The following is a 10463-nucleotide window of genomic DNA, read 5'->3' as shown; positions in this document are numbered from 1 at the left end:
AACTGGGCTCCAATCCAGAATATAAATAATTTGGCTGAATCATTAACGATAGCACTGTCAAATTTAAAAATTCAGCAATCTATGTGTTTGAAAAGGATTCCGTTAAAAACAAATTTTGTTTAAGACACACTGTCGATGGAGTAATAAAGTTCACTGTCAACATTCGATAAACAAACTCTATGATGACTAGAATCACTTCTGCCAGAGAAGAAACAGGCAAAAATCACTGAGATTTTTCTCTATTATTAAAATAACGTCAGGCCTCAGCTAAGCAACTGATGGGGACAATTCAATAAAGCACGTCCAAACAACCGTTGACTGTTCAGATGAAATGTAGCAAAGTTGTAGGTAGGTTTTTTATTATTGCTTGTCTTCCTTTCAAAACTCGCCCACCACTCCCACGACCACAAGTAACTGCTACTTGATAGAAAAGTGCGACTCGTCCAAAATTCACGAAATGCAGAAATGGGAAACAGCCAAAACACATACCAGCAACTTAAACGAAATCAAATTGTCTTGCTTACCTTTCGCGATGACAAATGTCGTCGACAATTTAAACTAATGAAAGTAATAAATTCTTCCTGTAACAACAAATTGACAATTATTGAAAATTAATCAATAAAATTATTGCATACACATGATTACAAGATACACCTTAGTTTAAATATTAGTTGGTATAAAGGTACCAGCTACCAAGTACCAAGCTATTAATTTTCAAAAATAAAACCTGAATAAACATTGAGAAATTGGAAATATAATGTCCATTTAGTGACTCCCTTTATCCAGTAAACCGTACTATATTTTAATATCACGTCAGGGATTGAAGTAATTTTTGTCATGGACTAGCTGAGTCAAGCAAAATATAGGTGAGGAATGTCAACAGTCGAATGAAATCGTTGTTTTGATGATTTTCTTGACGTTCAACAAACAAAAAATCTGATTTCTTCACACATCCAATGAAACAAATAAGATTCCTACACCAGGGATGGTAAATTTTCTAAATGAATATCGTTAACGAGTACGCAACATATTCAATACTTTATGATTAAACCAGTCAAACACAAATAAAATGAAGTTGTTGCTCATTTGCCACAGAGACAATCAACAACTTAACAAAGAGCCAATCACCAGCTTAACTTGAGACAAACACATGTATTTAATAAATTTATTTACATTTTTAATATGCCTAGCCTAAACACAGTTAGTTGACTCACGCAAACTCCCTTCTGAAAAAATGGATTGACTTGAGGTAAACCTCCTGGGGTCTGGGCATCGGAACTGTTTAGAACTTTTACTGAAATTATACTGGAAAATATCCAGAAAAAAAAGAAATGCGCAAGTGCTAGATGATTAGCGATTAGCGTGAATTTTGAATTCGAGATGTTTCAGTAAGCCTGGCGATAATGGTCGAGAAAAGTGTTTCAAGTAGTGCCTCCAGCCAGCAAAAAGGGATCTTAATCTACGACAGTTGATAAGATTCAGAAACAACCAATGAAAACAACAATTTGTGAAACAAAGAGAGCCCGTTGTAGCATTTGCTTTCTTCAATCAGGATGGAAAAAGAAATTCGTTTAGTAATAAAATAGTTAAATTCAAATAAATGCCACAACACGACGGAAATTGCAATTTAAACAAGAAATGTAAGAAAACTTCATACTTTTAAAATTCTTACAATTATAGTCTAAGAGGTTTGCAGGCTTAAAGCGATTGAATCTTGGATTTAGGCAAAAGAATCTTAGATAGTAGCCTTACAGGTAGGTTTATAAAAAGCTGCATTTTCTGAGCCCCAAAAAATTGACACTGACATGTAACCGACTATGGCTGCTATTATGAATTTTCTATTATTAGCTTGTCTATTATGAAAGTTCAAAAACAAAAGGATGGTTTCAGCTGTAGTTTGTTTTCCATTGCCATTGCCAACAGCTTTGTCCTTTGGTTTGAACAGCTCGAAATTTTTTATACTTCGAGTGTGTTGCGGTCTCATTATATATCGTGCTGTCGAAAACGTAAAATTGAATAATTTCCCTGTATTCAATTCCAAAAATGTTGTAACTGGAGACCTAGTTTCATTATAAGTATGCACTGTACTGTTTATGTAAAACCACCGCATAAGAAAAGCATATAAGCTGAATTTTGACGCCCTCCGGGACTGTTCATTGGAAGCCACAGAGTTGTCGGTCACTTAAATTTTTTTAGTTATGTGGCGTACTGCTCAATTGCAGTTAAACGGTGAGGCGCCAACGCTCAACCACGGTCTACTCTATGGTTAAGGCCTGTAAACTTGAATCCTGCCCCATGAAGGCGAGAGGATCTGAAAAATTCCCTATCCTTTCCCCGTGCAAGATGCAATCAGAAGAAAAAACGAGGCTGCAACTTCGCAATCTGGCGTTCGATATTGCTTTCTCGTTAGAATGGTTAGGTAGATATGTAATCTTTCAAGTTTTTTACGATCCCTTTAAGCAATGATGGGCGACTGTTTAGCGTTGTCTACTACCATGCTACAGGCATGGCGTTCAATTCTCGATCGGGAGGAAGCTATTTTTATTTACAGTTTATAATAAAGGTTGTGTTTCACGGAGTAATTGATTAGAATAATTTTGCGGGAATTATGCACATGTACTTTTACCTTATTTTGTCGTTTTCCTAAACAACTTCTATTGAACTTAATACGATTAACGCAGTTTTATTTACTTTACAACGAGATTTTCATCTTGAAATACCAGATGGCGAAAGTGTAGCCTCTTTTTTTTTTACTGGCTCTTGCCCGGGCAAGGATAGGGAATTTGGCCACACCTCTCGCCTTAATGGCAGTAGATACTAGTCTACAGGCCTTAACCATAGAGTAAGCCATGGCTTAACTATCGTTGATTTGTGCAGTGCTTAAATTTTGTCGCTCATTTTATTGCTTATAACATTGCGACACCTAGTGTTAAAAATTAATACCTTCCTATACATTCTCTTCTTTTTATTCTTATTTCCAAACGTCAAAAACTAAAAATCTAAATCAAATTTTCGGTCGGTTCTGTTTCTGTCTCTTTAAGTAGTATTATAAAATAAATAATCAATAGTGTGAAAGCAAAAAAGTAATGTGTAAATGTGTAATTAAAAACAAGTAAAGTGTTGATTTTGAACTTGAGTTCAAGTTCAGCTTCAATTGCTTTTTTGTGAAGTAAATCATGAAAAGAGATAAGACAATGGTGAAAAAGAATTGCGATAACTGATTTTTTCACGAAATCACCATTTTATCAATGTTTGACAATCTTGTTGTTTACTTTTAAGAACAGTAACATCTTGATGCCAGTTAATCTCATACGGCTTTGCAGAGTAAGTCACACCCCCTTAAATGATAGAACTATGATTTTACTTACCAGCATCTTCTTCGACGTATACATTTTGTAAGGAAACAGAGGCTGACTCTTTGTTGATAGAAAAATCAAACATTTGAGTGATCTCATCTGCCACCTAGAGAAAGTCATTAAATAACTTGGACTTTAAAATGATAAAATAATTATTTTACTTATCAGCATCTTCTTTGACTGATACATTTGGTAAGGAAACAGAAACTTACTCTAATTCAATATCACTTTCCCAAACATTTTGTGATCTCATCTGTCCGACTAAAGAAAGACATTCAATAGGTTGTATTTTTTAATGATAAAACTTTTTTTTTACTTACCAGCATCTTCTTAAATCCTTGAATAATGTGAATATTGAAAGATTCTTTCTGTCTAGGTTTTTTATGTCGTGTTTTTTGGAGTATTATCAGTTCCATTGGCAATTTTGTTTGAATGTCACAGTAAATATCTTCTTAGATTTTTTTACATTGCTAATACAATGCTTTTATCAGTTTCTTTCATGTTTTTCAAAACTTTTAATACTTCATTATTTGTTGGTTCTAACAATCCAGCATCCCTGTAAGCCTCCCCCAGAATTGTTTTAACAATTCTAACTGGAGATTTTCCCTTTCCTTTGTAGAATAAATTTTGAAGTATCATTTAATTTCATGTCTTAGGTTAAAATCATAGCCTACTCTAATCACGTTAGAGTGATCACGTGTATCAAGAGCACGGGCTACTGCCAAAGAAAAATTTTAGAAATGAAGCTGGGAAATGGAATCGGCCATTTTGTGACGTCGGAAACTAGGTAGACTCAAAGAGGTTCCAGCCAATTGATATCCACGATACACTCTCGGTTGCTTCTGTTCCTCCTTCCATTTTGGATCTATCCCTAACTGTGCGTAAGTGCGATATCCATCACGGTTTCCTCCGCTGATTTCTAATGCCAAAACCGAAATTGTGAAAACGTTAACGCAAAATTTTGCCCGAACGACACATTGTGGTTTTAATTTGAATTCGATTTCTTTTTACTCTTTCACGTCGATTGACAGTTTTCGTCCAGGAAAAAGTGCTGCTGCGTTACATCGGAGACTCTTCAATGTCGTTCATCAGACAGTCCATTGGAAAACCGCAAATACCACAAGGTGATGAAAAAGAATAAAAAAGCAAAGTTTCATAATGTGTGTACTGTTTGAGATGGTGGACATAACGACACCGGTGGAAAGTTCTGCTGTCTGTGTGTTCTTGAACTCTAGATATCGTAACAAGACAGTCTTATTGCCTCGGATTTCGTTCCTTTTTTTTTGTTGGCTACCTAAGCCACGGCACTTTGAAGTAACTGTACTTTTCGGGTTTTTTACGTATCTAATGGAATGCAGTACTTGTCTCTAACCGGTGTGTAGATGAATAGCCACGATAGCGGATCATTCCTCCTCTCAGAAATAGTGTTTCATAATCATAAAAATTTTTGCCGCCATCTTCTAGACGATGTTTAAAAATAAAAACAAGGGAATTTACAGTTTCCTGCCTATTTCATTTTTACATTCGTTCCTGTTTCTTATGGTATATAATGAGCAACTTACAGTAGCTGATTGCTATTTGAACAGGTGAGAAGATGTTGTTGTCACATTTGTTGTTCCCATTTTGTGCAAAATGCAAAACCACACCTGGGAAGTATGACTTAATACCTATCACAAAAAGTCTTTCCACTGATGCAGAAAATGGAAGTGTCACATAGTAACGCCTTTAAAACAATTGAAATAAGAAACATTAAAACAGTTACTTATATATCGGTTGGATAATTGAAAAGTCACTCAATTTATCTAAACTGCCACACGAATTAAGGTAGTTTTCGATCTCATCAAGAGATCGCTTCTTTTTGGTTTTCTTTGCGATTAAAGCAAAAAAATTCTTCTTTCGTTGTTTTTCTGAACTTGGGCCAGATAGAAGTATCGCGATGGCCAGATAGATGACGTACCGTCACTTCTTTCATTTGATATGTAAATAAATTGCCAGTCAATTAATTTTTTGCTTACTCTTTTAAATTTGAGATATATTTAAGAAGAAGGGTGTAGTGGGAGGCCGCCTTGAGACACTTCACAATTTCAATATTATCTTTATCTTTGTTTAGCAATGAGAGATTAAACATGGGATTTGATATATTTTGCTAGCCAAAGTTTGTTGTCAGAGAACATTTTTTCCAACGTAATGAAATATAAAAACATCCTGAATTCCACAGTCATACAACGACTTCAATTATAAACACAGAAAAACTATCCTAAATTGAATGGCATCCAATAGACTATTTATACTAAAGCCTGTCAAAGAGGGATAGTAGTGTCATACTTAAGAGACGCCAACTTTAGAGTAAGACTTGGTCATAAATAGCCCATTCCAATTTGTTTGTCAGCCTCTAGAATTTTCAATTATTCACAAACAGGTTTCATGACGAAAACGTATTCCTTTAAAAATTGTTTTTCATTTAGAGCATTGAAATCAAGCTTCAGTTTTTCAAACATCTTCTTCATTGCACGGTATTTCTTCATCAATAACCAAAGAAATATATCTGCAAATAAAAAAATGTTGATACTTTCATATAACAAATATACTCAATAAAAAGGAATATGTCTTTCAATTCGACATGGAATTGAAGCAAAAAGTGTTTTATTTATTAATATATAATCTTTCTAACAGAGTTTCATTTATTTACTTAGTTTAAAAAAACAAGTAAATGAAAAATTTGATCGACGCTCCAGATTGGTGCGATATCTTGTATAATAACGCTTTTTATGGCCAAAAACCACCAAGGGAACTTTGTTCTGTGAGAAATCGTCCTCCAATCGCCGCTTTACTTCAACTCTTTGTGTATAGACTGATGTAGAGCTCACATGACTTTCTCCATTTCATTAGAACGTTTTCTTATAATTTTTGGTACTATATAAACAAAGAAATATAAACAGATGAAAAAAAATTTACTTGTAGGGGAGAGCGGGGTCACGCTGGACACGTACCAGGTGGGACAAGCTCAATAACTGACGGTGGGGATGAGGAAAAAAATAAAAATTTGTGTGAAATGAAGAATTTCATTACAACTACAGGGTATAAGTTTAAGTAAAATCCTGCTAATAGTTTTTGAGTTATAGAAAAAATAAAAAAATGTTGGTCAAATTTTATGTTTGTCATTTCCATATTTTTGTGTATCACTAAACAACCTTAACGGTTTAAAAAATTTTAATGGTTGAATAACATACTTTATTCATTCTGTTTTAATGTTTTGTTAAAAAAATTTTGTTACGGTCAATCGTTTGAGAATTATAATGATTTTAAAAAATGTCCTTGCTGCGGGTAGTACTGGACATCTTTTGGGGGTAATAACGGACTGCAAGAGCAGTAGGCTATAAAAATGTGAAACTTTCTAAGCCCCTCCTCCATGTAATTTTTTAGCGCTGCGTTGTCCATTCAACCCCCCTAAGCATTAAACACCAAAGTTTGATAACATATTATCATTATTTTTTTTTTACATATTATATTACCTTAATGACAAATTTTACTATTAAGAATTTCATTTTCAATAGCTTTGCAATAGCATTAGAGTTATAACCATATCTTTTATCACCCCCTCTCTGTCCAGTTTCCCCCAATAAATTTTGTTTTCCATTTTTTTTTCAAAGCTTGAAAACAGCTAAACTTATGATCCGACCTTTATGAAAATTAGGGGACATAGATATTGGGCCCTTTAACAATTTGCTATTTATTTGTTATCAGAAATCATGTATAGTTTAAGAGATATTGGGAAAATAATTTTTTTGGTCCTGTGTGACCCCGCTCTCCTCTATTTCTTACTCCTTTTTTTGGAAAACCTATTTCAGTCGTCTAAGTTCACAAAGAATTTGCTTTACTTTACACCAGTGGATGGATCCATCGTTGTTAATCCATCCTTTTAATTAAAAAAATTTGTTAATATCTTGGAAAGTATTACAAATACACAAAGGCATAACCTTAGATGGTTGATAGACATTTTTAAAGAATTTAATCAAATCTGTTAGCAAATTTCCTGACTTTTTCAAGGCAGAAAATTGGGATAGAAATTGATTTTCCAACAGCAAACAAAGAAAGACCCAGTCGTCCACAACTCTCTCTCTAAGTCAAATTGAAATGGAAAACTGGGCTTGGAAACTAGACAAACATTTTGATTAAAGTGAAGCGTGATTTTTCACACAGAATTATTCTATCAGGCTCGTGTTTAGCTAATCCCAGGAGAATTCAATTGGTATTGGTACCGTCCGGGGCATCTGGTATTAGTTTCTTGGCAAGGCTGTGATCACTATATCTGTGGCGAACCGTCGCTTAAAGGGGAGAAAATGCGGAAACGGACAGAGCAGGCAAAATAAAGACACTAACTCGTGTAAGAGAAAAACTTTTGGACGTATGTAAAATTGAGTGTCTGACTAACTAATTTGTTCAATGAAATCATATCGGTGCCCCCCCCCTAGTAATTATTCGAGTGGTCGTGGTACATCACATGGTTCCGAAACGTTTTCTGACGAATATTTCAGGTTTCAGGAAACATAAAAAAATGTAATCCTCACCAAAAAATCGTACAGTTCTTTGGTACAGGTCTCAAGTGTTGCTCATTATTAGCGAAAAGAAGCAATCCACCGAAGTTAACCACAATATTGTTTGTAATATCCTTGCGAGTTGCCAACTAAACGTGGTAAGTTACGTCATACTCAGCATAATTTGACATGATGGATGAGGAAGAAGAAGCCGATTGGCTTAATCGCTGGCTCATTTTCATGGCTTGTAAATATCACAAATTACAACTAAGTAAACAATCAAATCGAAGCGCATAATCTCAATGAAGATTTTTTGGTTATTCATCCACAAGATGTCAAAGCTGCCGCACATAAGTGGCAAAACTAAATCTCCATTTATTGTACATCAAAATAAATATTTGCATCTAATGAAACAAACATTTTCATTCAACCATCATCACTAACGCCAGCAATCGTCTCATCACCAACGTATACTCATTTTCAGCTTTTGCCCAATCTGTTGGTGGCAAAGTCTGACGGTGATCCTTGAAGCTTGATTCCGCCAATTATTTTGTTATTCCAGTGGTATTTTTTTTTTAATAACTGGGCGCAACTCTTGACGGAGTACTACCCAAATGTATAGGCATTTATACAGGGAAGATGTGGTGACACAGAGCAGCATCTCTTGAGTAAAATATACACGAATAGGGGATAATGAGATATACACAAAATGGGAAACTAGGCCTATTTACCCCACACTGAGTGGGCGCCACATCCACGAGCTCCGGATGGTTTTGGATTTTTTAGTCTACTCGGCTGGGTTGGACCGTCAGACGACGACCGCCGGTACAGCCTCAAACCATCACGGAGAGCGGAGAGCGCAGTTACAGTGGATAAACTTTGACTAGCGTGAGGGGGAAGGGAGATCAGGAGAGTGAATTATGTGTTTACTGGAAATAGGGAGGAGAGCAAATGATCCATCCAACGCTGCGTAAGAACTGCTTGTTGCATTCTGGAATCGCATAAGAAGGTCTTGGGGCCCAGAATGACATCCGAGGGTCTTAGCGAGTGAATAAAAAGAGAATAAAAAATAAACTGGCCTATAAAGACACGAGGAAAGAAGAACTCAAACTAGCAAGAACGCGGGGCTTCTTTAAGGGAAGCCCTAGTGGAGACGTTTGGTTTGGTGAATTAAGAGACACATAGCTTCCTATACAACGCAATTTGCCGGTATCGATGGGAGAGTAAGTAGCCAGTTGACATGGCTACTACTACAGGCTGCACGGAAAAGCGAACAAGTGGGAGAAACTTGGGTAGTAAAACAGAAAATGCTCTGTGGATTCGAGAGGAGCACCGCAGCCACAAGCAGGAGAGTCCTTAAAACCAAAGTGACGTTGAAGGGAGTTAAGAAATGAATGTCCAGATAGAAATTGGACAACCTGTTTGGAAATGTGATGCTTCGTGATAATCGCTGCCGACTTTGCTCGAGGAAAGAAAGCCCTAGTATTAGCACCGGCTGAGATGCTGGTCCACTCGTGATCCCAGATGGACGATCCGGACTGCCTAATTGAAAAGTTCACAACAACTTTTGAGGGTTCCATGCAGCATGGGCCACCGAGCAGTGGTATTCCAGTGGTTTTACCCATTTTTATAGATTTCTTTATCTAACTGGTACTTAATTATTGGATACATCCAGGCTAGGAAGCGAGATTGACCAACTACAAGCCGTCAAATAGTTGCCGTCAAGAATTCGAGAATTCAGTTTTGATTGGGCTACCAGCCAAAGCCATTGTAGAAAATCTTCTCTATTTTTTTTTAATCCAACAAAAACTCTTCTCCGTAAAATCGAAAATTGGTGTAGAGTAGGAATGAAAGACCACTTAATTCATCCAAAATTGATTTTGACCTAGTTAAAAAAGTACCACCAAAGGAGTTCCAGTTGCATGATATTAATGCGCTATGAAACCAGGTCTTGCTTTAGTTTTATTCACGGACCACCAAATGGAGCTGTTGAAAAGAGTAAAACGGTGGTTTCTTGACGAAACCTTCGAATCGTTAAAGCCCCTTTTATGCAGCTGTGATCCACACACTCCAAGATTCGTTTATCGAATTAAATGAAACAAGTCTCTTTAGCCTTTGTTTTAATGTCCTCAAGGACAAGAAATGACTCTGAAAAAGTACTTAAATTAATCTACGAGGTTATTTATTTTAAAAGCCGGCAGAAGTAGTTTTTGATTTTAAATAGCTGTGTGGTAAGCGGCGTGCTTAAATTCCTTAATATTAGGGGAGAGTGGAGTAAAATGGGACGGTTTTTGTTTTCCCCCTATATCTCCCAAACTAATTATTTAATTTCTTTAAAATTTTGTTTTTATGTATTCCATGTTATAATGAACCCCTCATATTTTTTATATAATTTAATCATGAACCATTTCCCCATAAAATACCTTTAAAGTTGCCTCAGATTTGTGGAAGGGGCCTATTTTTTGGGGTAATTGAGGACACTGGGGTGGGTGGTGAGGGACGTCCTCTGTTTTCTCTTTTAAATACATTTGAAAAAATTGAAAAAATTGAATTGGGTCCTACTGCATAGACT

At 35.9% G+C, this 10463-nt stretch overlaps 1 long non-coding RNA gene across 1 annotated transcript; it reads left to right on the top strand.

The window, feature by feature from the left end:
• The first annotated feature begins 3090 nt into the window (after positions 1–3090).
• LOC124329328 lies at positions 3091–4546 on the top strand. Its single transcript, XR_006916747.1, has 3 exons — positions 3091–3324; positions 3401–3548; positions 3733–4546. It is a non-coding gene; the product is annotated as an uncharacterized LOC124329328 (long non-coding RNA).
• The last annotated feature ends 5917 nt before the right edge of the window (positions 4547–10463 follow it).

Source organism: Daphnia pulicaria, chromosome 1, assembly GCF_021234035.1.
Source record: "Daphnia pulicaria isolate SC F1-1A chromosome 1, SC_F0-13Bv2, whole genome shotgun sequence".
In the NCBI taxonomy this organism is placed as follows: domain Eukaryota; kingdom Metazoa; phylum Arthropoda; class Branchiopoda; order Diplostraca; family Daphniidae; genus Daphnia; species Daphnia pulicaria.
Note: the sequence above shows the minus strand (reverse complement) of the source record. Positions and strands in the feature narration are given on the sequence as shown.